Source organism: Tympanuchus pallidicinctus, unplaced genomic scaffold (assembly GCF_026119805.1).
Source record: "Tympanuchus pallidicinctus isolate F22 unplaced genomic scaffold, pur_lepc_1.0 scaffold3, whole genome shotgun sequence".
In the NCBI taxonomy this organism is placed as follows: domain Eukaryota; kingdom Metazoa; phylum Chordata; class Aves; order Galliformes; family Phasianidae; genus Tympanuchus; species Tympanuchus pallidicinctus.
The window spans coordinates 30,667,368-30,685,985 of NW_026294747.1; the positions used below are offsets into that span (position 1 = coordinate 30,667,368).

The window sequence follows — 18,618 nt, forward strand, 5'->3', positions numbered from 1 at the left end:
AGTTAGGCAACTCAGGCATAAAATGATCCATTTTGGATCATCCATTTTGGATTACTGCTGAATGCTTGGCTACTGGTTTAAAATTCTACCAGTGCTTCATTTTTAGGGCTAGTTACAAATGTGCTAAATATAGGTCAGTTCAAAAGATTCTGGAAAGTCTCTGACAGTCACTTAATGGGAAGTTTGAATGCTTGTATCTAGAAATTAGGCTGCTTAGTTAAGCTTCTTGAATAGATGGTTAGATTGCCTCAGGCAGAAAAAAAGCTTGCCCTACTTATCTGCTTTTGGAATCACCAGCATAAAAATGTGCTCTATAAGGTAGCTGAATATGCTACCTCTTCATAACTGTTCAACAGGCAAGCTGGTGTTGGGGTTGCTATAAGGTTTTCATTTAAATATCTGGTGCAACTGTTTTAGAATTATAGAATTGCTCAGGTTGGAAAAGACCTTCAAGATCATTGAGTCCAACCACAACCTAACCATACTACCCTAACAAGCTTCCATTAAATCATGTCCCTGAGCACCACTTCCAAGTGGTTTTTAAACACATTTGGAGACGGTGGCTCAGCCACCTTCCTGGGGAGCCTATTCCAGTGCTTAACAACTCTTTCTGTAAAGAAGTGCTTCCTGATATCCAACCTAAACTTGCTGTGGTGCAACTTGAGGCCTTTTCCCCTCATCCTGTCACCAGTGAGAAGAGACCAACCCCGCTCTTGCTGTAAGCACCTTTCAGGTGTTGAAAGAGAGCAATAAAGTCTTCCTAAAACTCTCTTCACATTTAGTGATGTGAATGGGACAGAAGTTGTCTTATGCAATGTTTGGGTGCTGTGGTTGATTCCAACTACTGGTGGGAACTGTGTTCCAGGGAACAAATCAAGTTCTGTTTGCCATGCTGACCAGCTGCATGCAGGGAAGCACCTCCAGCAGCCTTTCAGCTCTTGCACTTACTGAGATGCTGGAGGAGCTTGGGATGCAAGTCGTAACTGCTGTGTGGGCTGTGGCTGAGACAGGGTTCTCCTTTAGTTAGTGACATAAGTCATTTCCTGCCTGTTTGTTTTGCCTCACTAGAATCTTGAGTACTGTTCGCGCTCCTATGGAGCAGATACAGGCGCCCGTTGTGATGCCCAAGTTGCAGCCTTAAGTGATAAACCACTAAAGCATCATGTTTATATGGGAAATTGTGCTTCATGGAAAGGAAAGCTGTGGGTAGTTGTGAAACCTACAAGAAAGCAAGTAGGATTAACAGCCAGACAATATAACTCTATGTGGTTGTCTTAGCTATATTTTTTTTTATGGTCATAACTATAACTTTTATTGAAATAGCAGTAAAATATACTAAACTCACTTTAACAGTTTCTCACTTAGCCGCTCTCAACCTCTGGGCTATGCTTTTTTTGTTGTTGTTGATTTAGAAAAACTTTTTTTCAAGATGCATTTAAGAAATTTATGCATGTGAGTTCTGATGTGCAGGAGGAAAGACAATATTACCATGAAATGAGAATGTTACTGCACCTGCATGTTTATTATTCAAAAATATTTTTATTCATTTGATTTACAATTGACTTGATCTGAAAATCTGAATCTTTTCTGTTGTCCTCCTCAAAGTATGATTTCAGAATTGAATAAATCTTAACTGTTTTCTGTGGCAGCTTCAATCAGCTGACAACAATAGTTAAAAATTAGAGTATTGAGAATAAAAACAAACCAAACAACAACAACAAACTCCCAAAATATGTACTGAGCAGTGCTACCCAGGGAATCTCAAGGGATCTAATCCCAAGTAAATACTGAAGAGAGATGCTCTCCACCTAGGAAGGGTTACAAAAAAAATGTCCCAGAACTTACAGCAGAGCAACTTGCATGGAAAGTAAAAACAAGCTTCCTACTGAGTTTGCCATGTAACATGGCAGCTAACTAAACACAGATATGTACTTTGCATTTTGGACAGCTTTTCTGCCCCTTCTTTAAGATTCTTGACGTGAAAGAAACAGGGAATGTATGCTAATGCAGGCTTTCTTTCTGTTGGTTTGCTTACTCCCCAGTGCAGAGCATTGTTCATGGAAAGCTGGAAGGTGACTCTTGGGAGAATGGGAGCTAAGGAGGCTCCTGCTCACCACCGCTATCATGGTGTGTATGTTTGCACAATACAACAATACTTCTTGCATCTTGTAGAGACGAGAAGTGTCGCGCTGCTGAACTGCTAAACTCCTCAGGGGGCAACCTGTCTGCTGAGTTAAATTACAGTTCTAAGCAATAATAGTATGAATTAAAATCATAGACCAAATTTTCTTTGATATAATGGGAAATCAGAGTAGCTTTCTATTTGGTTTTGTTAAAAAACAATAAATATGTTTAAAAAAAGTTCCATACGTGTTTCCTTCTCTTCCCCCATGTTACCTTACCAGTGGCATGTGTCTAGGCATTTCCAAAACTGGGCTGTAGAGTCTTTCTGAACTCTATTGTGCATTAGTTTCTGCACCCGTAAATTGACTCTAGAGTCATCCAGGGGATAATTTAGCCTTAAATACAGAGTTGCACTAAAAATGCCTTTTGGCCCTCACTCATCCATTTGAGTTGGCAGAAGTCCAGCTGGAACAGAGGAGAAGAGCTGTTTAAGGGTCCTGTTCTTTATGACTTTGTTATCGCATCTCTGGTCTTGCACTTCCAGCTAAGAAGAGGCTAAAATAGGGTCAGTGTAGTGGAACAGAACTCCTCCAGTGATGGAGAAGTGGATACTGGCATTGCATCAGGATATGGGGCAGAGTAAGGTCCAGATTACATCCCAAGGAGAATACAGATGCAAAGAAAAGAGTAATTTTCATGAAGTGCTTTATGAAATCTGTGAAGTCACAGTTAATGCTTGTAGTCAAATTGCTGTGCTGGTTTGTTTTTTATTTCGTTTGTAAGAAAACGCATATATGTCTCCAGCTTAAAGATGTGAAGGGGAAAAGTAACTTGCTAACAGCTGTTTTGGGTTTTCTGTAGGGGTGAGGTAATAAAGACTAACTGTACACTGACCTATAAATAACTCCAGCATTTGGGTCTCTAATTTTCTCTGAATATGTAAAGGAATTGCATAATGGGCAGATCAGATTTTTTTGGTAATCTATCTCAAAAAGAAATAGAACCTACATGTATTAGTTTTCATAGAGAATAAGAAGATTGAAAATGTTTGCCAATTAACTATGTGGAAAAATCAAACTCATTGCAGAGTTGAAATGATCTAGGTTTTTCAAATGTATCTGTATGTAAAAATACGTATATTTGATTTGAGCAAAGAAGAGAAACTGAAAGCTCAGGGCCTGCTCCTCCCACCCTTCCTCCCTCACATATTCTAGATTGCAGTGGTTCAGGCATCTGTATAACAGGTATCCCTGCTATACTGGAAAGAAGCCTTCCTCTTTGACCTATTGTACGTTTCTTTTCTATGGGAGGAGAGGAATCCTTTCCATGCTAAATAGTTTAGCCTCCTCCAGCCACTGAGTGCTGCTTAGTGGAGACCAATTGCATGCAATGACTTTTTGGGAGTGCAGCTGTGAGCAAGGCATTCCTACAAATGCAAACCCTGGTATTGTACTGATAGTGTACACAGGAGCTGCACGAGTGCTGACACTTCACAGAAGTACCATGCATGGTACCCTTGCTGCCCTGTGGGACACCTGGTGCCACTGCCACTTCTCTCCTCTTCCTCAGTGCTCCTGACTGACACACGCCGAAGAAAATGGCAGTGCTGTGTTTGTGGAGAAATAGTAACAGTCCATGAGAGGAAGAGTAATTGTCTTTGTCTAGCTTCCTCTATTCTGAAGCCTAAACAAATAGAGATCAATGAATACGTGGCTGTGATGCCTACTGAATGCTTTCACTGAATCTGAGGCTAGTTATGTAAAGCATCTTTTGCTCACAAGCTGAAAGTGCATCTTAATTTTGGAACCTCCTCATTACCGATGAATAAAGTTTCTGAATGCGTTTGACAGCTTTCAAGTCAGTGGTATTTGCCAAGGCCTCTTAAATATGTAGGAGATCAATGTCTCAAGAGCTCATCCAGTCGTGGGTTCAGATTGGATCCCTTTCCCCAGCTCCTGTGCCAGGTAACAATGACAGGAGCTGTCTGTGCACCAGAAGGAGCAGTTCTAGAGGGCGGGGCTGCATTTGAAGAGAGAAGCCCCTGTTAGCAGCTGGAAGCATTGGTGCTGAAAAAGCAATTGCCAGTGTCAAGAACTTTCTTAGCTAAGCACTGCAGCTGGTGGCAATAAATAGCTTTCTATTAAAGGAGGATGTTCAGCCCATGACATAAGTGAATACTGTTTCAACCACAAAAAGTAATTTATGGCACTGCATGTGTCTGAAATGGATTTTTTCCGATACATTTTAAAATAAAAATGATAAGATTTCAATGGAGGGAAAGATCTGCATTTTAAATCAAAATGAAACTGAAAGATCAATGAAAAGTGTACTGCTTTTTTAAGTACGCGATGATACGTAACATCTTAAGGATGTGCACTGTCACAAAGCACAATTACCTCCATTCCTAAAAATGAAAGATGCTGTTTTCTGACTGTGAATGCTCCCTATATTGCATCAAGCCTAATAATCTTCTGTGTCAGTGATAACCCCTCCCTTAACATTTAGACAGAACCGTCATCATCTTCTCAACTAAGAATGCCAAAATGATGATGCAGAAAGTAGCAAATAACAATATGCTTGGATTGCATAAACATGAATCCTGGAAAAAATCGGCTCCAGTCTCAACAAAGAGCAGGAGAAAAAAAAGAAGTGGATAATAAAATCATTAGGTTCATTGGATCTGTTAACTTACTGAGTCCACTACAGTAAATAAGTTATTAGTTTTGACATAACCAGTGGTTTATTTGAATATAATACTGCTGCTCTTCATTATATGCTCTGTTCATACCACATGTGATTTCTCTTACATAATTGTTGTGAAGCAGAGTGATTTCACATACTGCATTGTGTCCCGTGGGGTTGAATGGCATGGAAGTGGTACTGGAACAAACTGTCTTTTGAGCTTATTCCTACTGACTGCTTTGGGATTTTTTGGGTGTGCTGAATAGAGGGTGATTTCTTCTGCTAACTGAGCATAGGATGGCAAGGTAACTGAGTGCATATATTGTCCTGAAAGGCATTTACGTGAGAGTTTCTTCTGAACTGTGAGGACTGTATGTGTGAGAGCCTGCAATGAGTAACTGGTGAGGTGTTATTCAGGGTAAAAATCCTTTGTATTATAATGCCAAACAAAGCACCCATCTGAAATTCCTTAAGGAAAGAGTCTTTGTATTATTTTTCCATGTGCTTATTAATCCTCTTGTCTTCCTTTTGAGAGAGAGAGAGATGCTTGTGTGTTTAAGAGATGGCTGATACCTATTTATCAGCAGTAGAGGTTGGTACTCTGGCTGATTCCCACCCCTGCCCTCTTCTCCTATAGCTGGGTTCTGCTGTCATCTAGGAGTTAGAAACAGATTCTCAGCTGGTGCACATCAGCACAGCTGTCCTGGAATACATAGGCATAACTTCAGTGGAGTCACTGAAATCCAAGCTTAGATTCTTAGGTTTTGCAGTGCTTTATGGCTTAGGATACACACTTCTGTGATACTTTGTTATGCTATAAACAAACACCATGGTTCTGATTTGAATTATAATATCATTCACCCAGAAACCAATAGAGCTCTGCTTATTTATACCAGCTGAGAGGATAGTCCAAAGGCTTTTCATGTTGTATGATATAGTCATGGGCTACAATTGCAACTGCATCCCTCCCCCATATAAACAAGGAAGCAACCCCACTACTGCTGGTGCAATTATTCAGATGCAAAACAGTTGTTGGGAGAACTTGGGATTCAGATCACTGCTGCACTGTTTATTCTGTGGAGAAACGATGCGTGCATGCTGAAGGTTGGTTCAGAAAGGCAGAAAAGTCTGAATTTAGGTATCATTGTGAACAGGTGGGTCAGAATTTGGGAATAAATAAAGGAGGGAACACTTAACAAAGTACGTTGAATTGAGTGTTTCCTGTAAATGATGTGTGCAGTTGCAATACACTCTGATTTGCATTTAAGGCAGGGATGGAGTCCAGCTGCAAAGTCTGGATCTAGATCTGAATTTCCCAGAGTTCAAGGCTGTTGTGATCAATGGGGTTTATTTGGTTGCATATCCAATTTGAATTTGGAACTTTTATGGTAACTTCAATCAGATGTGCTTGGGATCCACTGGAATAATAATGCAATAAAATTAGAAATTGAACATATCTGGTATCAGGTAGGCATTTTATTAGTGTTTCAGCTTAAGGTTAAAATGGTGCTCTCATGCGGTCAGTGTATGTTAATAAGTTAAAGCCAGGGAGTTTATAAATGATTTAAGATCATGGCTTACACATTTTTCAAAGCAAAAGAGAAGCACAAGGTTAATCTGAATTCTCAATGTGGTGAACATTAGTTTTCCCTTTCCTTTTTCTTTGGTTAAATTTGGCTAATGCTTTACTTTTCTTCACAAGTGCTGTAGTGGTAACTGAAGATAGCTTTCACATGTGTACAACATCAGGGATAGGCAATACCAATGATGTAAGGACCTCCATTAGAAGCAGTAGCAAGGAAATATCCTCAGTCAAATGTTCTGAAGCTGCAGATAACTCATAATGAAGGAACATGGGCTAGCAGGAATTGGGTACTGGATGAAGAGAAGCACACAGTTTTCTACTCAAAAGAGGGGAGGAAAAAACCAACAAAACAGAACTCAGTTAACACTTCTGAATTTATCCTGTAGTATTTAATTCACTGTGCTGTCTCATTCAGGACCAGTTACAGGAAAGAGATTTTGAATAGTTGTGACACTTTGTCAACAGGAAAAAAGCAAATCAGTGTTTCCCTTATTACTTGCTTTCTTCAGCTAAGCCAGGATAGTGGCTACATACAGGATATCAGGGATGATAGTTTCAAGAGAAGATCCATCTTGTATTTCTGGCTAGTGAGAAGACATCTAATAAGACCCTGCCAGATAAAGAAGATGACGCGTGAAAGATAAAGAAATGCCTAGAGCAGTGAGGTTTGCAAGTGCTGTACTCCTTGTGACGAAACTGGAGTATTCTGCCTAATGTGGTGGACCAATCCTGTGTTTTCTGTCTGCATGGCTTGCTGGCTATTGCTGGGAGGTGCTTGCACTGGGAAAAAAAAAACAAACCCAACTTGAGAGGACTTGCCAAGTCCTGCATCAAATATGAAATTCACAGAAAGAGCATTAAAATATGTGATCTTAGTGATTACTTTTGTGCCAAATGGAAAACTACGAGTAGTGAAAAAGTAATGCAGAAATTCATATGCCATTAATAGACTACTTCAATACAGAATATTTGGTGTTTGTAGCAGCAGATTAATGTATAACCAGTCATGTCTGGGCTTTCAAACATACTGGAACAGACAATCCTGTACATAATGGGGAGTCTCTATATTATGATTGATGTCCAAAACTTGTGATGTTATAAACTATTGGTTACGTTGTTTTGACAATAGAAAAATTAATGAATGAGACAGATTTGCCTGCAGTGATGAACTGTATCATAAAGAAACATTAAGAAAGACAAAACATTTGGAAATTCTTTCTGAAAAAATAACAGTTTTGCTCTTTTCATGAGGAACAAAAGAAGCCAGAAACATGACAGATTTCATCAAGAGAGCTGTTCACAGATTAAGAGTAGATCTGATTCCTTTTTTTTTTTTTTTTTTTTGCTGTGCTAGACTTCACTTCCCAAACTACAGAAGAGTGAAGCGAGTGTTTTTAAGCTTACAATTTTTTGCTTATGTGGTGAATGTTGTCTTACTGCTAATACTGCTGAATCATGCAAGAACTGCACTTGTCTGGGTGAACTCAGAAAGGTTGAACAGAAGGCATACTCAGAAAATGCCATTTAAGATCCATTGTGATTTTGATGTCTGCGTGTTAAACCAGCAGGGCCTCCTCAAGTAATGAGCTATGGTAAATGGAGAAACTAAGGCTGCTCTGACTGCATTTCAGCATAAAGAGAGTAGAAAGGTTGAAAGGCAAACAAATATACAGAAACTAAGTCTTCTGAATCTTTGAATATTGGAGGAACCAGGCTGCTCTGTTTTTAAATCAGTCTAGTTGGGCTAAGGCATTGAAGAAGCCTGAAGAAATTGGACATGCTGTTGAGTGTCAGGGAAAGATAGAGAATGAGATCCCCAAAACTTACAGTATTTCTAGTTAGAGTATTTTTATTTAACTTTATATAATGTGAAAAATATTCACTGCTTCCAGGAACATCTCCCATTTCATCAGAAACATCAAGTATATTGCTAGTGAGATAAAAAAGTCAATCTATTTGTTTTCTCTTTTGGTAGCTTTTATTTTAGTTCCCTTAAAGGTCAGATCTAAAAGGAATTGATCTAAATGCCTTAAACTAAGAACACCATTCTGTCTCATTTTGGTTCCAGAAGCTCATTATTCAGGTGTTCAATGCAAACAGCCCCTTGGCTTTTTGACATCAGAATTCCCCACAAGCCGAAGTATCTTGACTATAAAATTACCTTGCCCCATCTAATTCAGGTTTCTTTGATGACTAGAATCTTGAAGTTACAGAAACTTTCCTGTGGGGTTTTGTCTATATGTGACTCAAAAAGCAAACCTACATATGGTGAGTCAATCAATCTTTACTTGAAGTATAGTGATAGCAACTTCTTCCTTATAGAAAACATATGGGAGCAGAGTGAGTTGCTGTTCTTTCTCTTATACAGTGGCATTTTGGTAAGTGCATTAATATGTATTTGATTTTCTTCATGTGAAGGATAAGGTTAGGTTTGACTGAAGACATACCTGACATAGGACTGTGATTCTCATTCTCTTTCTTACTTTCTGGCCCATAGAGCTTGGGTTTTCTGCATAAAAATGACTGTGGCAAACTAACCTTTTGCTTTGTTTTCAAGAAAAGGGTATAAGGGGCACAGGGGTGATCAGTCAACTGTTGGACTATATGATTATAGTGATCTTTACCAACCTTAATGGTTCTATGAATCTATGAAGACTGTTAAATGTGCCCATGGGATTGAAGTCCTACTCGCATCTTTTTGATCCCAAGAAGGTTCTGTAGCCACTTGCCTTTGCATGCAAGTATATTGAGAGAGGGCTCTGTTTTCTGTATTTCAATATATAGATTATATATTTATATATTTCAAATTGTGTCTGTTTACTAGTGAAAAACTTGTAGGCACTCAGGCTGTGGTAATTGGCTTAACAATTATTCCACAGGAATTTTAGTTAAATGATGTTTAGAAAAGATAAGTTTAAGCTATTGTTGACTGCACTAGAAAAGTCTGACTCACTCTTCAAACAATTTCTTGGAATTTATATACTGAAACAGATACCTTGTTATATATTGCTAGGTAGAGTTTAGAAACTTTCTAAATTAAGTGTGCAACATTCACCACTGAACATTAGTGGTAGTACTGAATTAATTTAGAGAGTTTTTATAAGGCTTTTTAGAGCTGAGAGAGGGCTAAAATATTGAAAGTGCTAATTCTGTTAATACTAGTGAATTTCACCGGACAATCTGACACAAATCTATATGCTGGTTATTTGCAGTTTTCAGATCCAGTATGTAGCAATCCATCTCTGCCTTGGAGAAAGTTGCGTCACAGTACACAAGTACAAAAACAGAATGCAAATATTTTGGTTTCTTCTGCCTTTGAATGTTTTGGGAAACAAAAAAACAACAACTCAAAGAATTGATAAACCAAGAAAGCAAAACACTGAAGTTTTGAAGCACACACAAGGAATCTAGAAGCTGTGGAACTGCCCTTTGTGCTTTACTTCAGAGCAGTCTTTGGCGATAAGCTTTATTTTAGTGGCTGGGTTTACCTGTGTCAGTAACAGCAAGAAAACGAATGCCTTAAATGTTGTAAAATTATTTATGTCAAAATAATTTGTCAATCCTTAAATAATAGTAGCAGGACACATGTTATTCACTAAGACTTCTCAGCATGAGATGTGTGTATCTAAACAACACAAGTACACCTCGAAGTCAAGGGCAGGTATTTAATCTGTTATTGCTGTAACAGGCCTATTATTACAATTGTACCTGGAGGCTGTTAGCTGTGATCCCCTTCAGCCTGGTTACCACAGTCCATCTGCTCCATTAGCTGTGAAGTTAAATTCCTTTCAAAGTGTAACAAGGTAAGAAGCACACCGGGGTTGTGTAGCTATTATTAACTCTACTATTCTCAGCTTCATCACTTGGGCTGTCCAAGACAGGCACCTTCACAAAGTTTATGGCTTTGTACACACTTTGTGGTGAAAACTGTTCTCTTACATTGTTCTGTTTAGCTGAATTGTTTGGTCTCAGATAAGGTAACTGGATGTGTAGTTTCACACAGTGATTTTATGCTTTAAGCTATAAGCCTTTGAAAGTTTCTAGAAGTCTGTCCCAGATGGAATCGCTATTAGGGTTGGAGCCTGCCTGTGTACTGACAACAGCGCAGCTGAAGGACAGCATCATACAGTAGTTGTGGACCACGTCAGTAATGTGTTTCAGATGTTGTGGCCAGGAAGGCATCCTGAATCCCTACAGCTTCAGCTGTATTAAGTATGACTTTGCTTCACTTGGAGGAGTAGAACTTGTTTAGCACAAATCAACTGTATAAATCCAAGCTCTCAATCTCAATCAATCTAGAACCTGAGGTAAGCAGTATCTGCTTTTTATTTTTTTTGTTACTATCATGCTTGTTGGACTTTTTGTCTTGATATCTGATTAGTCAGAGATAAGACACTCCTTAAAAAATCATTTCTTCTTGCAATTGAGAAGTCTCTTAATTCATTCTGCCTGAGCTATTTATGTAACAAACCTGCTAGTTTTGCAAGTAGGATATTTTGCAAGTGCAGATCTAATAGTTTGCTGCAGGACCTGATAGCTCAGATTTCATCTTCGCACTTTACACATTAGCCTGGAAGTGGAAGTCTTCCTGACTGCTTTTGGTATTAATTACATCCTTGTAACTCCGTTACATTAAGTCTGTGCCATCAATAAGAATCTTCTGAATCTGGAGGTGTTTTGTGAAAGGACTTTCTGGTGATGTTTTCAGGTCTATGCCTTTGTTGGTCTTGGCCACCTTGTGTTTTCCTTAACCTTAGTCTTACAAACTTCAAGTTGGTTGGTTTATTGTAAGGACGAGCGGAATATGGGAAGAAGTAAAAAAAAGTGTATTAAAGGACTCTTGCATGTACCTTCATTCCTTGGTTCAGGTCAGCCATACCTTTAGCCTCCTTCGATACACGTTTTGTTCAGCTTTCATATGTCCAGGAACATGGAAGAATGGTGGATCTGTGTCTTGCAAGCAACTTGACATCAGCATGCACTGTTATTTGAAAACAGTTCAGCACTTTTTTGGTCTGATGAGCTCAGTGACTCAAGAAATATGTTTTAGAAGATGAACATAATCTTAAAACATGCTGTATCAGTCAGAGAACAATTCTGGAACAAATCAGTTGTGTCTCTGAAGGCTGCAAGCATTTTTTTTACTTTAATTCAAGTAACAGTTTATATGTATTTCTGACTAGATAAACAATGGCACATAGGTAACTTTATCAGCTCAAAGATAATTTTTATAACATGACAAATCTCAACATCTTCAGTGTGCTCATCTGCCATACAGCACACTTTGTGCCACTCAGACATACCTAAAACTTGCCAGTACCCTATAATACGTATCTCATGATGTTCTGGCAGAGACTATACCAGCTCTGTGTTCCTTCTCCAAGCACTGGCTTTTAAATTACGCCACCAGAACTTCAGTAATTTTAAATCAGCAAATATGTATGTGTGTTGAAGTTGCTGCAGGAGTACTGATTTACAGCAGAGAAGACCTGGTTCTACAACTTAAGCAGATATCAAGGATCAAGGATATTTCAGAAGAAAATAGTCCAATCTTGTGGTCAATGGTAATTTCTCTATACATACTTCTCACTTTAAAGAAAGTGAACTAGATGTTGAAATGATTAATTAAAAATATCTCAATTTTTCACACACTAGCAAATGGGAAGTATTTAGATGGTGTACAAGTCTAAATTAAATCTATCAAACCAAAGAGTTATATTTTGGTTCTTCTGTCTCTGGACTATCAAGACTTGGGCTCAAACCTAAGATTTCATCCCTTTAATGGGCCCTTTCCTTTGTTCCTTTTTGATTTTGATTCACATCAAACACACCTTGCACAAGAATTCAGGAAAATAATTTTTGATATCTTTGAGGAAATATGAGGCCAAGAAATCAGAAAACACTTTGCAGTGTAGCTGTTGTTATTTATAAAAACAGGAAGCCATCACTTATGAGCTGATTGGGCAAGGGCTGCATAGACAGAGGAAGCCAGTTGTAACATTCTGCTTTAATACCATTAGTGGGTCGCTGGCAATATATTTGCCTGGCTAGCATTTAAAAACATGACTTGCATACATGAATATTGTGAGGTGTCACAGTTGGCTACTCTAGAATGCTCTTGGGAGTCCTGCCATGCATGTGGAAGAGCTCCTTAGGACAGTCTCTGCACTGCAAGAAAGACTTTGGCCAGGGTGAGTGTAGGGTAGAGGGAGGCTGCTGTTTCCTTGTGTGAAACAAGCAGAGCTGTGTTGGGTAGCTGATTCTGAAATAGAATTGGATTGAACTAGTATAGTAGGGAAGGATGAGGAAGCAGCAAGATGCATGATACAGTACTTTCTTAAATATATTTCACTCCTAATTTTACGACTGAATATGTGGGGAAAAAATACTGAGTAAAACAAGGCTACAGGGTGAGCATGAAGCAGTTTCATTGGTGACAGAGCACTGGGGAACACAGAAATTCTGAGCTCATTGTTTAAGCACAAGAAGTTGAGCTTATACTTGCTGCTTATTGTGCTAGTGCTTGCTGCTGCGCTTGCTGTGGCACAAGGATTGCTGTTACTAAAACAGTAACTGTAACTTTTAGAGGATGCCTGAGAAAGTAGGGTGGGGCCTAATTACCTTGCCTACTTTGGAAAAGGTGGCTTGTTAACATGCCAGGACCTCAGCAGAAGACTTAAGGCTGAACGAAGTACAGTCCCTATGTAAGAATAATGGGGGTAATTCTCAGCCACCATAAATCAGCATGGCTTCCTGAACGCAGATGCCAGCAGAGCTGCACCAGTTCTCTTAGATTAATCTATCAATGCAGGGTAGGATAAGAAAGAAATCAGAAACAGACTTGTAGCCCCTTTCACGTCATCTGGGGCAGAGAGGAAGAAGGATGAGAAATCCAGCTTGCAGTCTGCTGAGCACTCCTGATGGAGCTCTTACAAATTGAGTGCTATGTATAAATAAGTATAAATTGGAGTATAAATGTATATGTAAGTATATAAATTGGTGTGCCTGACTAACAATGAAGGGGAGAGATGCACAACTTGTAAAGTGGGGACAGGAAGACTGCAAATGCCATACTAAAAACTGCCTAAAAGGAGTAAATAAACCTCCAAATAGACTCTTCAGTGTTATTTCTTGCAGTCTAAGATATACCTCATCTTAGACAAAATTGAAACTCCCCCCGTTGCTTAAATCTGAGAGACTTTATTTTAATCTGTCTGTAGTTATTACTAGCTTTATTTGAGTAAGTATCTGTCTCTGGTCAAGGAACAAAAAAACTGCTTTGCAAAGTGTTCATGGACAGGGTTGTTTCAGTCTTAGGACAGTGTGGATTAGGTAGATAGGAGACAAATCCCAGTCTGTGACACTTACTATCTCACATTGCTCTGACACGTTTGCTTGTCAAACCAGAAAACACTGAGTTTCCCAGGGCTGTGGCTTGCTGGAGCACAACCCATTCTTACTATTCTTTACCTCTTTGGCTTCCTACTGCAAATCTTACGGAAAGGTCCGGGTGAAAAGAAAGCTCAGGAAAACTTGCTTTACTGGAAGCCTCCTACATTTTGCAAGGTAGACATCAGCTCATCAGTACAGCTGAGAACTTGATTCAGCAGTAATAGGTTCATGAAAACAGTCAAACCAACTACAGGAACTCAGAGCCTGGAGCTTTGTGGCAAATACATACCTAAGTGAAAGAACTTGCTGCTTTGGGCTCTATTTAGCAGATGTCTTTCTATTTATATATTTTAAGTAAACGTTTATTTCCCAAACTAGGCTGCAACTCACATATCTCTGATATCTGGTATTAGCATTATGACTTTAGAAGTCCCTTTCAACTCTGAGGATTCCATGAAGATACTCCAAAACTGTATTGTAGTGGAAATGCTAAGTCATGGCCTGAAAACAGTAATTGAGCACCTGATGGGAAGACAGGACCAACCCAGGGGAGCTCAGGTGCATGCAATGTACCTGAGTGATGACCAGAAGGAGTCAGGATCCACTCCTTCCCAGACCTCATTTTAGGGATGGCAGTGGAGGTGAGGGTGTCTCTCTGGAGATCCCTGTATACCTGAGGCCTTCCAAAGGTAAGCAGTTCTTTCTTCCTTTGTTTTTGTGTCCATAGCTGCTGCTTTTGGGCTTGTGCCCTCATTTGCTGCAGTCTAGGATTGTGCCACCCTGCTACTATTGCAGAACTTCCATTACAATATAGCATTACTTGTATTAACAATAGTCTTTGAGAAGGAAAAGAACTGGATGAAGAAATGATGACTTGAGGATAATCTGCATGTAGGCAATATAAAGAACCCCAGCCTAAATAGAAGCCATCAACTTATTATGGAAATATATTTGCAGAGATTTTGTAAATAAGGCACTGTATTTCTAGAAGCAGAACAAAGTAACAGACCAATTGGAAGAAACTGCTGCAGAAGATCAACTGTGATTATAAATCTCAAATCTTTTCACAAAAATATTGGAAGAGCTTGAGCTGAAAGAAAAATATTCAAATGTAGTGAAGGTCAGAAAAAAAAGGCAGGTGCCAGAGTCTCTATTCATTTAGAATTGGATGAGATCTAACAGGCTTATTGTATAGCAAAAAAGTTCAGACAATAGATTTTTTTATTCTAACCAAGTAAGGGTGAATTATTAATTTTTCTAAACATCTCTATCACTGGATTTAAAGAATAAGTTGGACAGATCTTTAGGCTGATCTGTATATCTAGACATGTGTCAGGAAGGATAAGATGCAGATCCATCTGCACCTTATTTTCAAGATGTATAGCCAGACCATCTTTTTTTCCTAAAAGTGTTTATTCATTTCTATGTAACGCAATGCCAAATACACTGAAGATTCTTAAAGTGCATATGGAAACAAACTGATTAGACTCATTCTTATTTTTTTCTGCTTGTTATGCAGTTATCTTGCTGAGGGAGAGTACAAAATAGAGAGTGTTATGTGAATGCCTGTTATGGAAAAGCTAAAAGGATTTTTTTTGGGGGGAGTGGGGGGGGGGGCTATTTCTATATAATTTTTGTTCTCTGGTAACAACAAATCGTGCAATTCCCACAGTAGTCTTCTGCTGAAAATTTCAAAGTGCTTTTAGAAATGCCTGTAACACCTCTGAAGCACTTCTAGCTTCACACAGAAGATAGAGCCCACAAAAGAACAGTTCAAGCTCTAAAACCTGGCTCTATGCAGGGCCCTTTGCAGGCTTCTCAGGTTCATCCACTTGTCCCTGCCATGCCTGTTGATGTCACTGTTACTTGTCAATTCACAGAACTGTCTCTGTACACACCTCACCACTTAAACACGGAATACCACTGTGTTAGATAGGGATATGTGCACAATTGTTGCCCTTTGCTGAAGACCTCTACCAAGATAGCTTATAAACAGCAAGCAAATAATTATGACTTCTGTAGAAGAAAGGGTAGCTGATTTTTATTAGTAGTAATAATTATTAGATGTAGTAAATATGCTTATAAATAAATCAATAAATATAGAAAACAATTTTATTTCAATGTCGTTTCTCCTTAGGGCAGGGACTCAGGGAGACTTTGCAGACATTATGTTGTATAGCCCAATGGATCAAACAAACATTGATCCAGGTAAGAATTGCTCATTGATACTATTGAATGAATGTTATGTATCGTAAGTCATATCTATGTCTTTATGCTGCATTCATACAGTTTGGAAGCCTGAACTTGTAGAAAATTTGTAACCCCGACTTGCTGATAGTTTTGCATTTCTAAAGAAATAATTACTTAATGCCATTACTGTTGGATAAAGTCCTGTAATTCTTGTTTGCTTCACATGCCTGCTTTATGATGAGTACTTGTGCAATGCGCATGACGTATGCTGTGAGAATGTGAGAATGCATCTCCTTGCTTACATTACTTAAATTAGAAAGTTCTTAGAGGTAAACATGGTTCAGGACATCAAGTCAGATTTTTAAAATGTCATTATACCTATTTAGAAAAAAATATTTGCTGGTGCTAGGTGCATTTACTGTCTATAAAAACTTAAGTTAGCACTAATATGCCTTATAATGCCCTATGTGATATCGTTGTTAGAGACAATGTTGGAAAGTATTTACACAATATAGGAAAAAAAAAAAACCCTCCTCCTTGAAATAAGAACAACCTTAGCAAAGGATATTTCTTCAAGAATTAATAACCAGCTGGGGTTAATGGTCACTGGCTTCACCCTAGGCCCTCAATTAATCCCTGAACCTCAATTGTTATTACCTAATTGACTTAGTTTCATTTCATTTTAACATTTCAAAGTGATCCTCCTAAAATCACCCTGACAGAGTAACATGGTCTCCCTAGATGTGTGCTGACACGGTTTCAATATTGTTACTTTGTCTCCATGCACTTGCATTGACATTTCATTTTGTTTTGACATCACAAAGCCACATCTATGGATCTGTGCAGATGATGTGTGATTGTTCACATTTGGTGAAAGCCAGGAGTGAGAGAGAAAGTCCAGGAGGAGAGCCTAATACCTTAGAGGATGTGATGTCAGCTAAAAGCTGCTGAGCAGAACTATTGCTATTATTGCAAATAATTGCTATAACTGTGAGCATGATTTTAATATTGTGAAAGGAAGAAAGGTAAAATTTCACTTGAAGTCTTGTTTTTCAATTTATTATTGAAAATCTTTTCACTTAGGCTATGTGTGTTTTTGTGGTTTTTTTTTTGTTTGTTTGTTTTTTGTTTTTGTTTAAGTTGACCTGAAAAACATACCAGGTAATGCATTTAAAAAGAGGTTATTTGATATTACCATTCCACATTTTATTTTAGGCTGCAAATAAATTATGCAGATCTTGTGTTCCAATAGCATAATATCAACACAGTTAACTGAGTACTGTAAGATACACTCTAAATCAAGAACGGGATCGTGATAAAAATAGGATATCCAAATGAAGTCTTTTTATTATGTGGAAAAGTTTTCACAAAGTCTTTTGAAGCTCTTTGATCCAGCTTTGAAATAATTTTAGTAGATTACTATTGTACAAAAACCATAATTTATAGTAGCTGACCTAAGCTACTCTTTGTATAACAGCCACATATGAAACAATAGCAGGAAAGTGAAAAACACAAGGGGGACTAAAACTGCTCTGTTTATTATTTAGCTCATAATTACATCTTCCTTATTTAATCTTTTGAATCCTGGCATGTTCTTAATAATACAGCTTCAAATAATATTTACTATACACAGGAGAGTTAGTTTTGAGTAACGCATTTAGACTATCCAAACTTTGTCTTAGTTTTGACCTTTCACTAACCTAAGCAAGGTCTATTTTATACAGATCGTACTAGATAGACGGTTTCTCTATAAATGGTGAGGTTGCTGCCAAGCTTCCATTGTTAGCTAGCTCATTTTTCAGCAGGCACACTTTAAGTTCCTATCACACAACTGTAAAGAGCAAGCCCTTGAGGTTTCTTCTTTTGTCAATGTAATAAAACAGTTATTTCTGAATAACCTGTAAGCCTGAAACAACTGGCCCTCTGTGATTTAGAATAACACAATAGGTGTAATTTTTTTGTTAGTTTTTGCAGGGAGCCAGCTCTTTAATTTTGTAATATTACAGTAATACCTGAGCAGCATAGGTCTTAACATAGATAACCTTATCTCTGAAATAACAAGTGTGTGTCTGTAATGGGTTTGTGACCCATTCTCACTCAGCATTCAGAAGATCCCAGTAGAAGCAAGTTAGACTACTTTAGCTGAAGTAAAAGGGAGAATTGAGTTCAATTCTTTCTTTTTTTTTTTTCTTGACTCTGGAGTAGTTATAAGCAGCTCTGGTAAACGATAACCTATATGACGTACAAGCTTTTGTCGGAGCAACCGTGACTTGGAAACAGGGAGCTGGCCATATTTTCCCTTCTAAGCCAAGGAGAGTTTGGTAGAGAAAGGAAGCTAAACCTTTCACTTCCATAGATCCTCCTTTCAAGAGAATGAAGAACAGCACTGCACTGCTGCATTACAACAGTACAATAGAAGGAAATCTGAGATGCTCTGTCAGGTATCTAAAGCTGCTATTTAAGTTAGAACCAACCCAAAATTGCTCAAGATGGTGGATGAGAGTGTATACAGAACTGGAAACAGCACTCCTCAGATGTAGAAACCATACACTCTTCAAAAGGGGAATGAGGGTAAATGGAAGGACACTGAATGAAATGAGTAAATGAGACACTGTTAAATAAGGTAGAAAATGAAAATGGCAAGA

At 38.4% G+C, this 18,618-nt stretch overlaps 1 long non-coding RNA gene across 5 annotated transcripts in view; it reads left to right on the plus strand.

The window, feature by feature from the left end:
* Positions 1-18,618, plus strand: part of LOC128085913 (uncharacterized) — a 126,763-nt gene that overhangs the window by 18,126 nt on the left and 90,019 nt on the right. For 3 of the 5 annotated variants that reach the window (XR_008209152.1, XR_008209150.1, XR_008209154.1), the window contains one exon: positions 15,921-15,991. This is a non-coding gene — a long non-coding RNA (uncharacterized LOC128085913). Of the gene's footprint in view, positions 1-2,042; positions 2,128-15,433; positions 15,814-15,920; positions 15,992-18,618 lie in introns of those variants that run through there. The other 2 variants (XR_008209153.1, XR_008209151.1) reach the window with 2 other exon arrangements.